The following is a 15,101-nucleotide window of genomic DNA, read 5'->3' as shown; positions in this document are numbered from 1 at the left end:
AATATGAATCTGAATATATAAATATAAATATGAATATATAAATATGAATATATAAATATAAATATGAATATATAAATATGAATATATAAATATGAATATGAATATATAAATATGAATCTGAATATATAAATATGAATCTGAATATATAAATCTGAATATATAAATATGAATATGAATATATAAATATGAATCTGAATATATAAATATAAATATGAATATATAAATATGAATATATAAATATGAATATGTATATATGAATCTGAATATATAAATATAAATATGAATATATAAATATGAATATATAAATATGAATCTGAATATATAAATATGAATCTGAATATATAAATATAAATATGAATATATAAATCTGAATATATAAATATAAATATGAATATATAAATATGAATCTGAATGTATAAATATAAATATGAATCTGAATGTATAAATATGAATCTGAATATATAAATATGAATCTGAATATATAAATATAAATATGAATATATAAATATGAATATATAAATATAAATATGAATATATAAATATGAATCTGAATATATAAATATAAATATATAAATATGAATCTGAATTAATTCTGTTCAATGAAGATCCAAATCAGTTCTCCAGAATAATTACAGTGTTTTTCTGCACATTTCCATTTGCATCTGGCAATCCATTAATGCCATAATGATATTTATATGGTCTTCAAGGATCTTTCTGACCCCGTTGGTCTTCCAAACCCTGACCAGCAAGAAATTCATGAAGCAGACTAAAAAATAAATTATAAATAAATAAAAAGCTTGTTATATGTGGAAAGATGGCTGATTATGACATCATGGTGTCAAAGAAATAATTATATTACGCATGTTAATAGTTTGGGTCAGATATGGAAATGTAAAGCATGTCTATAATTAAGCCTGATAAAAATAAATATTTTATACAAATATATTCAGATTTGGCCCTTCATTGTATCCAGAGATTCACAGATTCAGCTGAATATTTGTGTGTCTGTAGTTTGTTGTATCAGTATTTCAGTCTCTCTGTCTTGTTTTGTTTTCAGGGAGGCGGATGAGGAGGTTCAGCCCAGTTCTCATGTAACATCTTCAGTCAAAACTATGACCAAAACCCCCTCTGGGACCCCTCGACAGGGCAACGGCGTCACACCAGCTTCAACCAAAAACTGGCAGTCCGGGAACACTGCAGGTACTCTCATTGTGACTGTATATTTAATGTTCATAATTATTACTTATAGTTATTTACAAATAATAAGAGTGTCACTCCTCATTTGTCCAGCAGGTGGAAGCGTTGCGTTTCGTTGTTCTTAAGTCTTCACTCTCTGAGCTCACAGAGTTTTGTATTTTATGCTACACCTTCATACAGGTTCACAGTGAACTGGTTTATGAAATCATGCAGACATATTTTCCATATGAATGAGTGCTGAGTATCCAGAGGTGTTGTTGGTTTGGCTCTCCACTGGGAACGCTGCACGGTCCGAGAGTAAATATTTACTTTGGGGACCAGACGGTCTTATTAATGCAGTCTGTGTTTGGGTCCTTTACAGTAGTGATGTCTGCTCTGATGGGGTCACATGCATGCATTATGCTAATAATAATAATAATATGCAATTGTCCATTTAATTGTGTACGCTGTAGTTAGGATAGCAACATAGAGGCGAAAATGCTTCCCGTATCTTATTTGCTGACATCAAAGGCATCCATTCAAACTCTACAGTATTTTGGACCGATGTTATCATGGACCGGTTGTGTGACATGAAAACTACACAAGGTCATAGACTACATGAGATTAATATAGTTTGTGCAACCGCAAATTATTACTGAAAGCATTAAACCAAATCTAGAAACATTTAGAAACCAAAATGTTGAGCCTATTTCATGTTTATCATTTTGGATATAAGTTTTTAAAACTATGGTTTCACTATAGTAAACCTGCGGTGACCTTTTACTATAAATGTCATGGTTAAAATATGGTTACTGTAGTCAAAGCATGGATCATTTTTGAAAGGGATAGATGAAGCGTTTGGGGGAACCAAAGCGAGATAACTTTTGTGTTCCCTCCCAATAACATTTGTGCATTTGTGTTCCCTCCCAATAACATTTGTGTTCCCTCCCAATAACATTTGTGTTCCCTCGCAATAACGTTTGTGTTCCCTCGTAATAACTTTTGTGTTCCCTCGTAATCATTTTTGTGTTCCCTCGTAATAATTTTTGTGTTCCCTCGTAATAGTTTTACGTTCCCTCGTAATAACTTTTGTGTTCCTTATCAATAACTTTTGTGTTCCCTCGTAATAGTTATATGTTCCCTCGTAATAATTTTTGTGTTCCCTCGTAATCATTTTTGTGTTCCCTCGTAATCATTTTTGTGTTCCCTCGTAATAGTTTTACGTTCCCTCGTAATAGTTTTACGTTCCCTCATAATATCTTTTGTGTTCCCTCGTAATAGTTTTATGTTCCCTCGCAATAACTTTTGTGTTCCCTCGTAATAGTTTTACGTTCTCTCATAATATCTTTTGTGTTCCCTCTTAATAGTTTTACGTTCCCTCACAATATCTTTTGTGTTCCCTCGCAATAACTTTTGTGTTCCTTATCAATAACTTTTGTGTTCCCTCGTAATAGTTTTATGTTCCCTCGCAATAACTTTTGTGTTCCTTATCAATAACTTTTGTGTTCCCTCGCAATAAATTTTGTTCCCTCGCAATAACATTTGTGTTCCTTATCAATAACTTTTGTGTTCCCTCGTAATAGTTTTATGTTCCCTCGCAATAACTTTTGTGTTCCCTCGCAATAACTTTTGTGTTCCTTATCAATAAATTTTGTGTTCCCTCGCAATAACTTTTGTGTTCCTTATCAATAACTTTTGTGTTCCCTCGCAATAACTTTTGTGTTCCCTCGCAATAACTTTTGTGTTCCTTATCAATAACTTTTGTGTTGCCTCGTAATAGTTTTATGTTCCCTCGCAATAACTTTTGTGTTCCTTCTCAATAACTTTTGTGTTCCCTCATAATAGTTTTATGTTCCCTCGCAATAACTTTTGTTTTCCCTCGCAATAGTTTTATGTTCCCTCGCAATAACTTTTGTTTTCCCTCGCAATAGTTTTAAGTTCCCTCGCAATAGTTTTATGTTCCCTCGCAATAGTTTTATGTTCCCTCGCAATAGTTTTATGTTCCCTCGCAATAGTTTTATGTTCCCTCGCAATAACTTTTATGTTCCCTCGCAATCGTTTTACGTTCCCTCGCAATAACTTTTGTTTTCCCTTACAATAGTTTTAAGTTCCCTCGCAATAGTTTTACGTTCTCTCGCAATAATTTTAAGTTCCCTCGCAATATCTTTTACATTCTCTTACAATAGTTTTACGTTCCCTCGCAATAGTTTTATGTTCACTTGTAATAATTTTAAGTTCCCTCGCAATATCTTTTACATTCTCTTGCAATAGTTTTACGTTCCCTCATAAAGGTTTTGCGTTTCCTTGAAATAAGTTTTGCGTTCCCTTTCAATAAACTTTGTATTCCCTAGCTATGGTTTTGTGTTCCCTCGTAATACATTTACAATAATCATGGATAATCTTGTGGTTACTATAGTTTTACTACAAATACCATGTCAAAATAACCACAAAATTATAATTTGTATTACCAAAGTTTTTGTTTTCCTGTATTAGTGGGCCTACTATTACTACGAATATCATGGATAAAATAAGGTTATTTTAGTTAAAACATAGAACAATTCAGCGGGAACGCAAACTATTGCGAGGGTATGTAAAACTATTTCAGAAATAAAATTTTCGCCCTGTCCTCTTAGAGGCTCTGTAACTTTGTACTCGCAGTTCATGGTAATATTTGTGAAGATATTATTGTTTACTTTTGTATGATAAACAATTTTGGCCACTTGACGCCCAAGGTAAAATCAGGAGTCACTGCTGTAGTGTTGACTTAATGTCGGTATGCAGCGAGTGAGACCTCATGTTTACCCAGCATGCCTCTCTCGGGTGTCTAAAGAGCAGGTTGCTGACTGGCGAGAGAGCGCGGGAACACAGGTATCTCTCTGTTTAATATGTATGTGCGCCTCACAGTCGCACGGCCTCTTAGTAAACGGCCGGTGGCCACTGGAACTGCGCCACATGCACCAAATGAACTGCAGCGTTGGGCAGGCGCATTCATCGTTTGCTCAATCCCAAATGGTCCGTACCCGCCTTGTCTACCCCCCAACTGAGTCACTGACCTGTTGTGCATGTGCAGCTTTGGGTCATTTGTCAGAGGTGGCGGACGCTTTCATTGCGAGAGGATCTCTTCAATTAAAGCCCATCGCATTGATTGATTCCAGACACTCAGTGAGGACATGCAGTCCAGCAGCTGTGAGATTAGAAGTGTTCCTCTCAAGCGAAGAGAGAACAGGACGTCCGGCATCTCATGCAGCAGATGGGCCTCATTTCTCGGAGAGACCTGTGTCCTGTGATCGCCGCCCATTGAGACTTTCAAATACTCCAATAGCTCCCATAGTAGCTTTTTACATCGCTGAGTAGATTATTGTATGTGCCCAAGGGAGAAGCAGGGATAATGTAAATGCTTTTATATTCTTTTAAGCATCTGGACAACGTTTTTGTAATTTTTAGAATTATATTTTATAGAATTACACTTTATATAAATGAGAATGAGCTCTCAAAAGCTCTATAATATCTAATATCTAAATATATGTCATTGACAATTATGTTTAGTGTTGCTTACATGCCACGTTTTTGCTTATAACTTCAGAAAATATTAATGGACCATAAAACATCACATATGATTATTTAGAGTCTGTGATTATCTTTCAAACGAGTCCACACACAAGATAATCAGATGTATAGATCATTAGATAATCCACATGAAGCACAATGTTACATATGACCACCAGGAGATGGCGCCAAATACACGACACAGACTCAATGATGACTCAAATGACACAGAATGAAACTCATTCTGTGAAATCTCATGACTAAAATCATGTCTGCATGCTATGCAAACCTTTAGTCATTGTTGTGTTTGTAATTTTATACGAATAAAAAAAATAATAATACATTTGAAAGAGCGTTTGATCAAAAATTAAAATTCTGTCATCATTTACTCACCCTTATGTCATTCCAAACCCATATGAATTTCTTTTTCCATGGAACACAATAGGGGATTGTAGTCATAATATCAGCCTCAGTCACCATTCACGTTCATTGCATCTTTCCTCAATGAAAGTGAATGGTGACTGAGGCTAATATTACAATCTCCTATTGTGTTCCACAATAACTTTTGTGTTCCCTCGTAATAATTTTGTGTTCCCTTGCAATAGTTTTTGTGATCCCTCACAATAACTTTTGCGTTCCTTCACAATAACTTTTGTGTTCCCTCACAATATCTTTTTTGTTCCTTCACAATAACTTTTGCGTTCCCTCGTAATAATTTTGTGTTCCCTTGCAATAGTTTTTGTGTTCCCTCACAATAACTTTTGCGTTCCCTCACAATAACTTTTGCGTTCCCTCACAATAACTTTTGCGTTCCCTCGTAATAATTTTGTGTTCCCTTGCAATAGTTTTTGTGTTCCCTCACAATAACTTTTGTGTTCCCTCACAATAACTTTTGCGTTCCCTCACAATAACTTTTGCGTTCCTTCACAATATCTTTTGTGTTCCTTCACAATAACTTTTGCGTTCCTTCACAATAACTTTTGCGTTCCCTCGCTATAACTTTTGTGTTCCCTCACAATAACTTTTGTGTTCCCTCACAATAACTTTTTTGTTCCTTCACAATAACTTTTGCATTCCCTCGCAATAACTTTTGCGTTCCCTCATAATAATTTTGTGTTCCCTTGCAATAGTTTTTGTGATCCCTCACAATAACTTTTGCGTTCCTTCACAATAACTTTTGCGTTCCTTCACAATAGTTTTACGTTCCCTCACAATAACTTTTGTGTTCCTTCACAATAACTTTTGCGTTCCTTCACAATAGTTTTACGTTCCCTCACAATAACTTTTGTGTTCCTTCACAATAGTTTTATGTTCCCTCACAATAACTTTTGTGTTCCTTCACAATAGTTTTACGTTCCCTCACAATAGTTTTACGTTCCCTCACAATAACTTTTGCGTTCTCTCACAATAACTTTTGTGTTCCCTCACAATAACTTTTGTGTTCCCTCACAATAGTTTTGCGTTCCCTCACAATAACTTTTGGGTTCCCTCACAATAACTTTTGCGTTCCCTCACAATAACTTTTGGGTTCCCTCACAATAACTTTTGCGTTCCCTCACAATAGTTTTGCGTTCCCTCACAATAACTTTTGCGTTCCCTCACAATAACGTTTGCGTTCCCTCGTAATAATTTTGCGTTCCTTCACAATAACTTTTGCGTTCCCTCGCAATAACTTTTGTGTTCCCTCACAATAACTTTTGCGTTCCCTCGTAATAATTTTGCGTTCCTTTACAATAACTTTTGTGAGATTGTAGTCATAATATTAGCCTCAGTCACCATTCACTTTCATTGCATCTTTCCTCAATGAAAGTGAATGGTGACTGAGGGTGTCATTCTGTTACAGTGTGAGGGTGAGCAAATAATGACAGAATTTTCTTACTTGAGTGAACTATCCCTTTAATGCCTATAACACTCATTTCTCAGTTCAAATGGCATCATCCAACGTAATTGTTGCGCCATTTTAGACATCATATAGTGTTGCTGCCTTCCAAAACACACCAGATGGAGGTATCTTAATAGACTGGATGTAATTCAAACATTAGGCTGCATTTTTCAGGTTTGGGATCCGTTGACTCAGCTCATTTTCACTCTGTTACGGGGAAATCAAGAGGGCACTTGCTCCGTGACCTGCACTGCTTTGATTCTAGCACCCGTCTGAATGAGCGGCTCTGTGTCGCCCACCACAGTGCCCTGACCTCTGACCCCCGCTGTCTCTCTGGAGGCAGAGAGAGAAGAGAAGGATTGTCCTTCCGCTCCCAGAGCTCCCGAGACGTGCAGATTATTTTGCCAGGTGTCTCCTCTCGCTCTGGGAATGTTGTTTTTTTTTTCTAGACTGAGTAAAGTGATCCTTTGTTTTCCAGCGGGCCAGTGTGGATGTCCCGGTCACAGATGCTCAATCCTCCAAACCCCTGAGAGATTAACTCTTCTGTAGAGATAGATCTCTTGTATCTTAACTAGAACTCTCCATCACCTCCCGTCACGCTACATGGCCGGGCACAATATCGGGCGATCTCATTACCGCTCACAGTTTTGTCTTGTGTAACACAGTCTCTGTTGTGGGTAAAGTTCACCCAGTGGTCACTCAGATTAAAATCTCTTTCTTTTTGATTAGGATTTCCCAAAGCAGGTGCACCTGTGCCGCAGATGGGCCCCTCGGTCGGACGGGTGAGTAACAGCGTTCCGAAGGGTCCGCATCGCCCCATGCCTCAAGCTCACCCTAAAGATTTGCTGGTACAAAGAGCCGAACATATCCCCGCGGGCACACGCACACCCATGTGTGCCCAGTGCAACATGGTCATCAGGTTAGATATATAAAATCAATAACATTTAAAGCTGATTTGTTTGTTTTTTGTTAAAATACTTTCTACTATCCCAGGTTAATATGCAAGAACAGTTATAAGCAATTATAAGTTTGTTTTGAGTGACCCGTCCAGCCCGACGCAACAACGTTGACTCAACCAATGGCGTGAGTCGGGGACGGGACGGTCTATTATTCCAAACAATGGCAGATGATGGGTGTATTCAGGAAAACATTGTTTATTTTTGCAATTCCGTTTTGCATAGAAGTTACAATGTAACACTTAACAATAACAGTACAATTGATCTTTAATCAATACGATGTAGTTGTATATGTAATAATATATAATAATAATAATTCATTGTAATATGTTGCAGTTCAGATTGTGGTGACATTAAACAAATAAAGGCGGCAATATTAAATTGAACATATCAATGCATTCAGAATGTAAAGTAATAAAAATTGAAAACACCCTGTTTTATATAACCGAGTCAAAATATAGTAAAACAAATTAACAAAAATATTTAAAGGTAAAGTCTCTTAAAGGCTGTGCGAAATGTCTGAAGGAACTGGTACACATATCCCTTTAAGCTCGAATGGGCCCGCGAGAAAATCAGTAGTTGAAATATGAATAACGACAGTCTTGAGCAACACAAAATAGGTGTCGTTTGAAAGTTTAGAAGCTCTACTTTACAACGCATGTAGACATTATGACCAAAACTGAACAAGTGCTTTCGACAAATCAGATGTGTTCCGTTTTGATAAATTATAAAATAATTGCACTGTACGTATTATTGTAATCGGTCAAAACATGACACTGACTAAATAGTCACGTGTCATATGTTGTTGGAAAGCTCTCAAAGAATAAAATACAACCAGCCTATTTGTTTTACTCACAGACAAAAATATAGCGAGTAATAGCTAAGTATGTGTCTTTGACAATTATGTTTTATGTGAACTGGCGTTGCTTGTATGCCACCTTTTTGCTTATAACTTTATGTAATATAAACAGAACAAAGTATCCCATATCATTACTTAGAGGAGGTGATTATCTTTCAAACAAGCCCACACACAAGATAATCAGATGTATAGATCATTAGATAATCCACATGAAGCACAGACTCAGTGATGACTCAAATGGCACAGAATGAAACTCATGTGCACGGGCACAGACTCCCAGTCTCCAGGCAAAAGCATCTGTGACATCCAAGCTTAAACTCTCCATTTTGAGCATTTGATATCAGCAGTGTCTGTTGTTTTCCCTTCAGCTAATCATGTGATTTGTAACCCACATACCTGCTGCATCCTCGCATTACCTGAACTGAACCAAGACCAGATCGACTCGCTCAAAAAGGCTGTTTTCAGTGTCAGGACAGACTGCAGCTCTGATATCACATTAAACATAACACAGAGAACACGGCAATTTAACTGCAGCTTTGAGGACAGCGTGTCCACTTGAAGTAAAAAACTCAGCTACTAAGTCAGTGATAACGAACTCAAAAGTTAGTTTGGTGATCATTTACTCACCCTCATGTTGTTCCAAACCTGTATGACTTTTTCTTTCATGGATCACAAAAGGAGATGTTTGGCAGAATGTTAGTCTCAGTCACCATTTACTTTCTTTGTATGGATAAAAATGCAAAGCAAAATGGTGACTGAGACCAAGCTTGGATTGGTAATCTGGCATACCGGACAATTTCCCGGTGGGTGGACGCACTTTGGGGCCGATCAGGGGCCAGACTGGCCATTGGGAGAACCGGGCCGGCCGCCAAACGGGGAAAATGGGCCTGCGATAAGCTGAAACGAGCCGCCGCATTATGCAGAACGGGCCACTAAACGGCACCGTGATATGCCGAAAGGGGGCATCGATATGCAGAAAAGGACAGAGATTTTGGATGAATCCATGTGATCTTTCACAGTGAATATAGGAATGCATTTACGTTAATGAATAGATTCGTATTGCACAGAGATAACAAAATTAAACATAACCAAATGTGTATTAAAATGAAGCATAATGACCCACAGATGTGTTAGAGTGAAAGTTAATCAAAATAACATGTTTTTCAACTTTTAAGGAAATTTAGTTCCAGTGTCCACGTATGTGGACATCGTATTTATCAGTGCGCTAATGCGCGAAAAATAAACCGATTTTTTAAAGCGGCATATCAAAGGAAACTAGAGATTCTCCTCTTTAGAGTCAAACAGGTTTCAATGACAATACATAAAGAGATTTCTCACCAGAGGCACTTTTGTTGGCGCTGCGTCTGTAGAAGCGCTTCACAGAAAACAACGTCATGCTGTTGTGTCATGCGATTCGGTGCGGCAGATGTTTAACCCTTAAATGACTTAAATGAATGTTTTTATGTAAAAAAACATGATTTTTGAGCCAGTTTATATCGATTACCTAATCAGCGAGATGCAGTGAATTTTTGAGGCTTAATGCTATTTATATGCCATGTTGTTCATTACAGTTGTCAGTTGAGGGCGCTGTTTTGCTGCTGTTGTTTAAAACGACGTATCTGCTTGTGTCGGTCTCAATAAAGCTCATTTGGTCAATTTTGAGTGTGGGATTTGGAAAGAGGGGGCGTGGCTAATCCTACAGCTCATCTTGTGGAAATTCTAGAATGGCTAAAGTAGCTTACAACACCTTTAATCGTGACTATTTTAGTCTATTGATAGTAGAAATTTGTCTATATACAGTACGTGAAAAGTCCTTGGCGTCAAAACATTTGAAAGCCCCCGTGTTATTGGAGGCATGGCTGAAATCATGAAGGTGCTGCCAATATTTGTCCTATCGATTGTTAAAGCTGAAGTGTGTCATTTCTGTGCCACTAAAGGCACCAAACAGACTTGCAAAAATATCGAACATTTCCAAAGAAACTATCCTTTTCTGCCAATGGTCAAAAAACTGATTGGGCCACCCCAAACTCGTGCTAGTCAACCAGTCAATGGATAACTTAAAGTTGAGTCCGAACATTAAACTCTGGATAGAAGACAGTATTTATGTTTCACATACACTGCTTTAAAATGATAAATAAATGTCTCTTTTGTTTTGCAGGGGTCCTTACCTGGTGGCCATGGGCAAATCGTGGCACAAGGAGGAGTTTAACTGTGCCCACTGTCACAACTCGCTGGCGGATGTGGGGTTTGTGGAGGAGCGGGGATCCGTGTACTGCGAACACTGTTACGAACAGTTCTTTGCTCCTGAATGCTGCCGGTGTCAACAGAAGGTTCTAGGGGTGAGGAATAATCAATCACACTAATATGTTTGTTTGGATGGTTCATGTCAATGAACTGGTTAAATCAAATGATTCATCAGGTCCATTCGCAAAGAGTTTTCCTAATAATTGATGTCCTCATATGTGGACAGCGGGACTAAGGCCTTGCCTGCCGGCAGGTCATCCCTGCCTCTTCAGACCTGGGAGGGTGACAAGGGGAGGGTTCTCAGAACAGTTTGAAATGCACCTTATTTTCATCATAACTCCATATAAAGCCTCTGAAAGCAGCACAGATGTGTAAGAGTGAGAGTTAATCAAAATAACATGTTTTTTGACTTTTATGGAAATGTAGTTCCATAAACTACAGTCGTGTTTATCAGTGCGCTGATGCGCGAAAAATAAACTGATTTTTTAAAGCGGCATATCAAATGAAACTTGAGACTCTCCTCTTTACAGCCAAACAGGTTTCAATGACAAAATATAAGGAGATTTCTCGCCAGAGGCACTTATGTTGGCGCTGCATCTGTAGAAGCGCTTCACAGAAAACAACGTCATGCTGTTGTGTCATATGACTCGGTGCGGCAGAAGTTTAACCCTTAAATGACAGTCTAGAGTCTTGTGAACAGTATTCAGTCGATTTTAATTAATTTCAATTATGTGTGGCGAATAGCGAAGCCAAAATACAACGTCCACGCATGAGGATGCGGGGTTGCACGCGGTTAAGTGAGACGCGATCGGGGGGGTTCACGATGAAAATGAGCACTGCATAATTTCGGACATGGTTTTTGTTGTCCCGAAGATCACATTTAATGCATCAGAACGTTGTCTAAAGCGGCCGCCAAATGTATTTTGGACTCTACAGTCACCGTTACAACTGTATGAATGTCAATGCATTAGATACAAAATATCAAAACATGTGACATCAGATGGCACAAGCTCACTTTTCAAGCTAAACGTTTCACAAAAAGTAGCTTGTTAGGATGGAAATGATAAAACTGATAGAGATACAAAAAAATAATTGTGGAGCGGAGGAAGGCGGGCCGGGCTGGAATGACGCACGCCCGATGCCCAATCAGCCAATATAAAGGGGTAAAGATGGGCAAGGAGGAGTTTACATAAACACATACAGGGCAGCTGCCTGTAGTTCTCTCTCTTTTGAACTGTCGTCACTGGACGCCTTTATCCCTCGCGAGCCCCATCAGGCTGATTGGGCATCGGGCGTGCGACGTTCCAGCCCGGCCCCGCCCTCCTCCGCTCAACGCAAACAACTTGCAATTTTTGTTTTATGAGTAAAATAATGTCTGTGGTTTGATGTGGAAGAGACTTTCACGTTTTGTACTAAAACATAAATCTGTTTCTCATCGGCTCACAGGAAGTCATCAACGCCCTGAAGCAAACCTGGCATGTGCACTGCTTCCTGTGCGTGTCCTGCCAGCAGCCAATCAGAAACAACACGTTTCACGTGGAGGACGGGCAGCCGTACTGCGACACAGGTGAGATGGGCCTGAGGTCGGGCTGTCACTCAAACCCGCAATTATCCATAAACCCCGCCCACATCCCCCAAGGCCGCAACGAACCTCATGAAACACTCGCGACTCGGGATCTCCGGTGTCACTTTTACCTGATGATGTAACCTCGTTAAACGCTCCGTACGAGAACCGTGTAAATGTTTGATTAAAACATGTTTCACACTCTCACTAGTTTATTTCATGTGTCTAGTAACAATGTCATCTGAGGCTAATTTCATGGCAAACATTTTATATATCCTAAATACACAATTAAATAATATTTTCACACTTTTTGCATCATTTGACTAAATCACAGCTTGATTAGAAATTAATAAAAAATCTTATACCCAATAATGTTTTTAAAATATTTAATATTAAAAAATATATATTAATATTTAAATAAAAATATATATGAAATTATAAAAATAAGAATATTTAAAAAAAATTATATTGATATTTTATATTAAAATATAATTATATTATTAATATTTAAATTAAAATATATATAAAATTATTAAAAAATAAGAATATTTAAAAAATGTATTAATATTTATATTAAAATATAATTATATTATTAATATTTAAATTAAAATATATATTCAGTTATAATAAAATTATATTTAAAAAATAATATTAATATTTAAATTAAAATATATATTAAATTATAAAAATAAGAATATTAAAAAAATTATTGATATTTTATATTAAAATATAATTATATCATTAATTTTTAAATTAACATATATATTAAATTATATAAAATAAGAATATTTAAAAAAATATATATTATGCTCACAAATGAGATTTCCCTCTCATATGTAATCTCAAGACACTTTTTTTAATAAGTACACTAACTTAAAAAAAATTAAAATCTTAATTAGGGTTCATTCTAATGACATTCGTCGTTTTTGAAAAATTGATAAAAATAATTTGTCACTCATTGTTTAAATGATCATAGTTTTAAACATGTAATAATGTGTATTTTTATAGTTTAATATTGAAAGTCTGGGTCAGGTACAACACTAAAACAGTTTGCATAAAGGCCATTTGAAAAGTACCAAAAATAAAGTTTTAATGCGACCTTCATATAACAAAAAGAAATCTGTTCATGTTAATACAAATCAACCCCTGGGACCTGAACATGGTGGAAGCTGGCATAACATCCACCAACCCGATGAACTGATTGGCATGACAATAAAATGTGAGTTTTAATTTTAGTTTTTCTTATTGTTTTAGATTACTACACCCTGTTTGGTACCAGCTGTCATGGTTGTGACTTCCCCATTGAAGCTGGTGATAAGTTTCTAGAGGCGCTGGGCTTCACGTGGCACGATACCTGTTTCGTGTGTGCGGTAAGCTCAGAAACATGTCTGGGATTCATGGCTGTGCATTTTGGTGGTACTTCAGAGCGTAATGTTCTCTCTGTCTTTCCGTAGGTGTGCACCACGAGTCTAGAGAGTCAGACTTTCTTCTCCAAGAAAGACAAGCCGTTATGCAAGAAACACGCCCACACCGTCCAGTTCTGAACCCGCTGTGAGACGACAGACGACAGCGGAATGAAATGGATTATTGCTGGTCATATTTTACTCTTGAGATTATTTTTAAGGATGTGAATGCTTTTGCTGGGAGAAATATGAAGTTGCACTGCATAAATCATATTCTTAAATGGTCCTCTTTAACTTGTTTTCTAAAATGTATCTTGAATATACACATTTGCTCTTGATGCACGAAACGCACAAGGAGATGTTTAGATAAATGTTCTGTCTCAGTAACAACTCGCTTTCAAAGTATTAACAAATGTGCAATGGAAGTGCATGGTGACTGAGGAAGAAGAACGTCATAGAGGTTTTGGGAAAAACACTTTAAGCTCTGAAGGTGTTTTTAAGATTTCCTAAGAAACTGCTGAAAAATCACAAAAAGTCAAAAATGTACTTTTTTTTCTTATTTTTCTGATTTGACATATATTTTATATCTCTCTGGGTGTAAATAATGTGGCTTATTTCATTCCCGATCATGTCGACTGTATCTGAGAAACATTTTGTGTTGATCCGACAAAGCAATCAAAAGTTACGACATTACAAATATAATGTATCATAGTGTCCAAAAACATCTCCAAACAAATAAAAGATAATAATTGTACGTAAGAACTAATTACACATGCAAACACAACAATGACTAAAGGTTTGCATAGCATGCAGACATGATTTTAGTCATGAGATTTCACAGAATGAGTTTCATTCTGTGACATTTGAGTCATCATTGAGTCTGTGTCGTGTATTTGGCGCCATCTCCTGGTGGTCATATGTAACATTGTGCTTCATGTGGATTATCTAATGATCTATACATCTGATTATCTTGTGTGTGGACTCGATTGAAAGATAATCACAGACTCTAAATAATCATATGTGATATATTATATTTTCTGAAGTTATAAGTGAAAACGTGGCATATAAGCAACACCATCATAATTGTCAAAGACACATAATTAGCTGTTACTCGCTATATTTTCATCAGTGAGTGAAACAAATAGTCTGGTTGTATTTTACTCTTTAAGAGCTTTCCAACAACATATGACACATGAATATTTGATCAGTTTGATGTTTTACTGACTGCAATAATATTTACAGTGCATTTTTTTATTATTATATTTTATTCTCAAAACATTTACATTCATGCATTTGGCAGACACTTTTATCCAAAGTGACTTACAGTGCACTTATTACAGGGACAATCCCCCCGGAGCAACCTGGAGTTCTCAAGGACACAATGGTGGTGACTGTGGGGATCGAACCAGCAACCTTCTGAGTACCAGTTATGTGCTTTAGCCCACTACACCACCACCACATAATGTCTACA

General features: G+C 36.9%; 1 protein-coding gene and 1 pseudogene across 1 annotated transcript in view; one reads left to right on the top strand and one right to left on the bottom strand.

Annotated features, from left to right (window-relative positions):
• Nucleotides 1-15,101, bottom strand: part of LOC127636436 (RNA polymerase-associated protein LEO1-like) — a 283,037-nt gene that overhangs the window by 265,581 nt on the left and 2,355 nt on the right. The window contains exon 1 of the mRNA XM_052116912.1: nt 14,632-15,101. This exon is cut by the window's right edge and continues 2,355 nt beyond it. The gene's annotated coding sequence lies outside the window, so the exon portion shown is untranslated. The remainder of the gene's footprint in view (nt 1-14,631) is intronic.
• The window catches only part of LOC127636408 (PDZ and LIM domain protein 5-like), a 98,077-nt pseudogene that overhangs the window by 81,886 nt on the left and 1,090 nt on the right, over nt 1-15,101 (top strand).

The sequence above is a fragment of the Xyrauchen texanus genome, chromosome 44 (assembly GCF_025860055.1).
Source record: "Xyrauchen texanus isolate HMW12.3.18 chromosome 44, RBS_HiC_50CHRs, whole genome shotgun sequence".
Classification (NCBI taxonomy): Eukaryota; Metazoa; Chordata; class Actinopteri; order Cypriniformes; family Catostomidae; genus Xyrauchen; species Xyrauchen texanus.
This window is presented reverse-complemented; position numbering and strand designations above follow the sequence as displayed.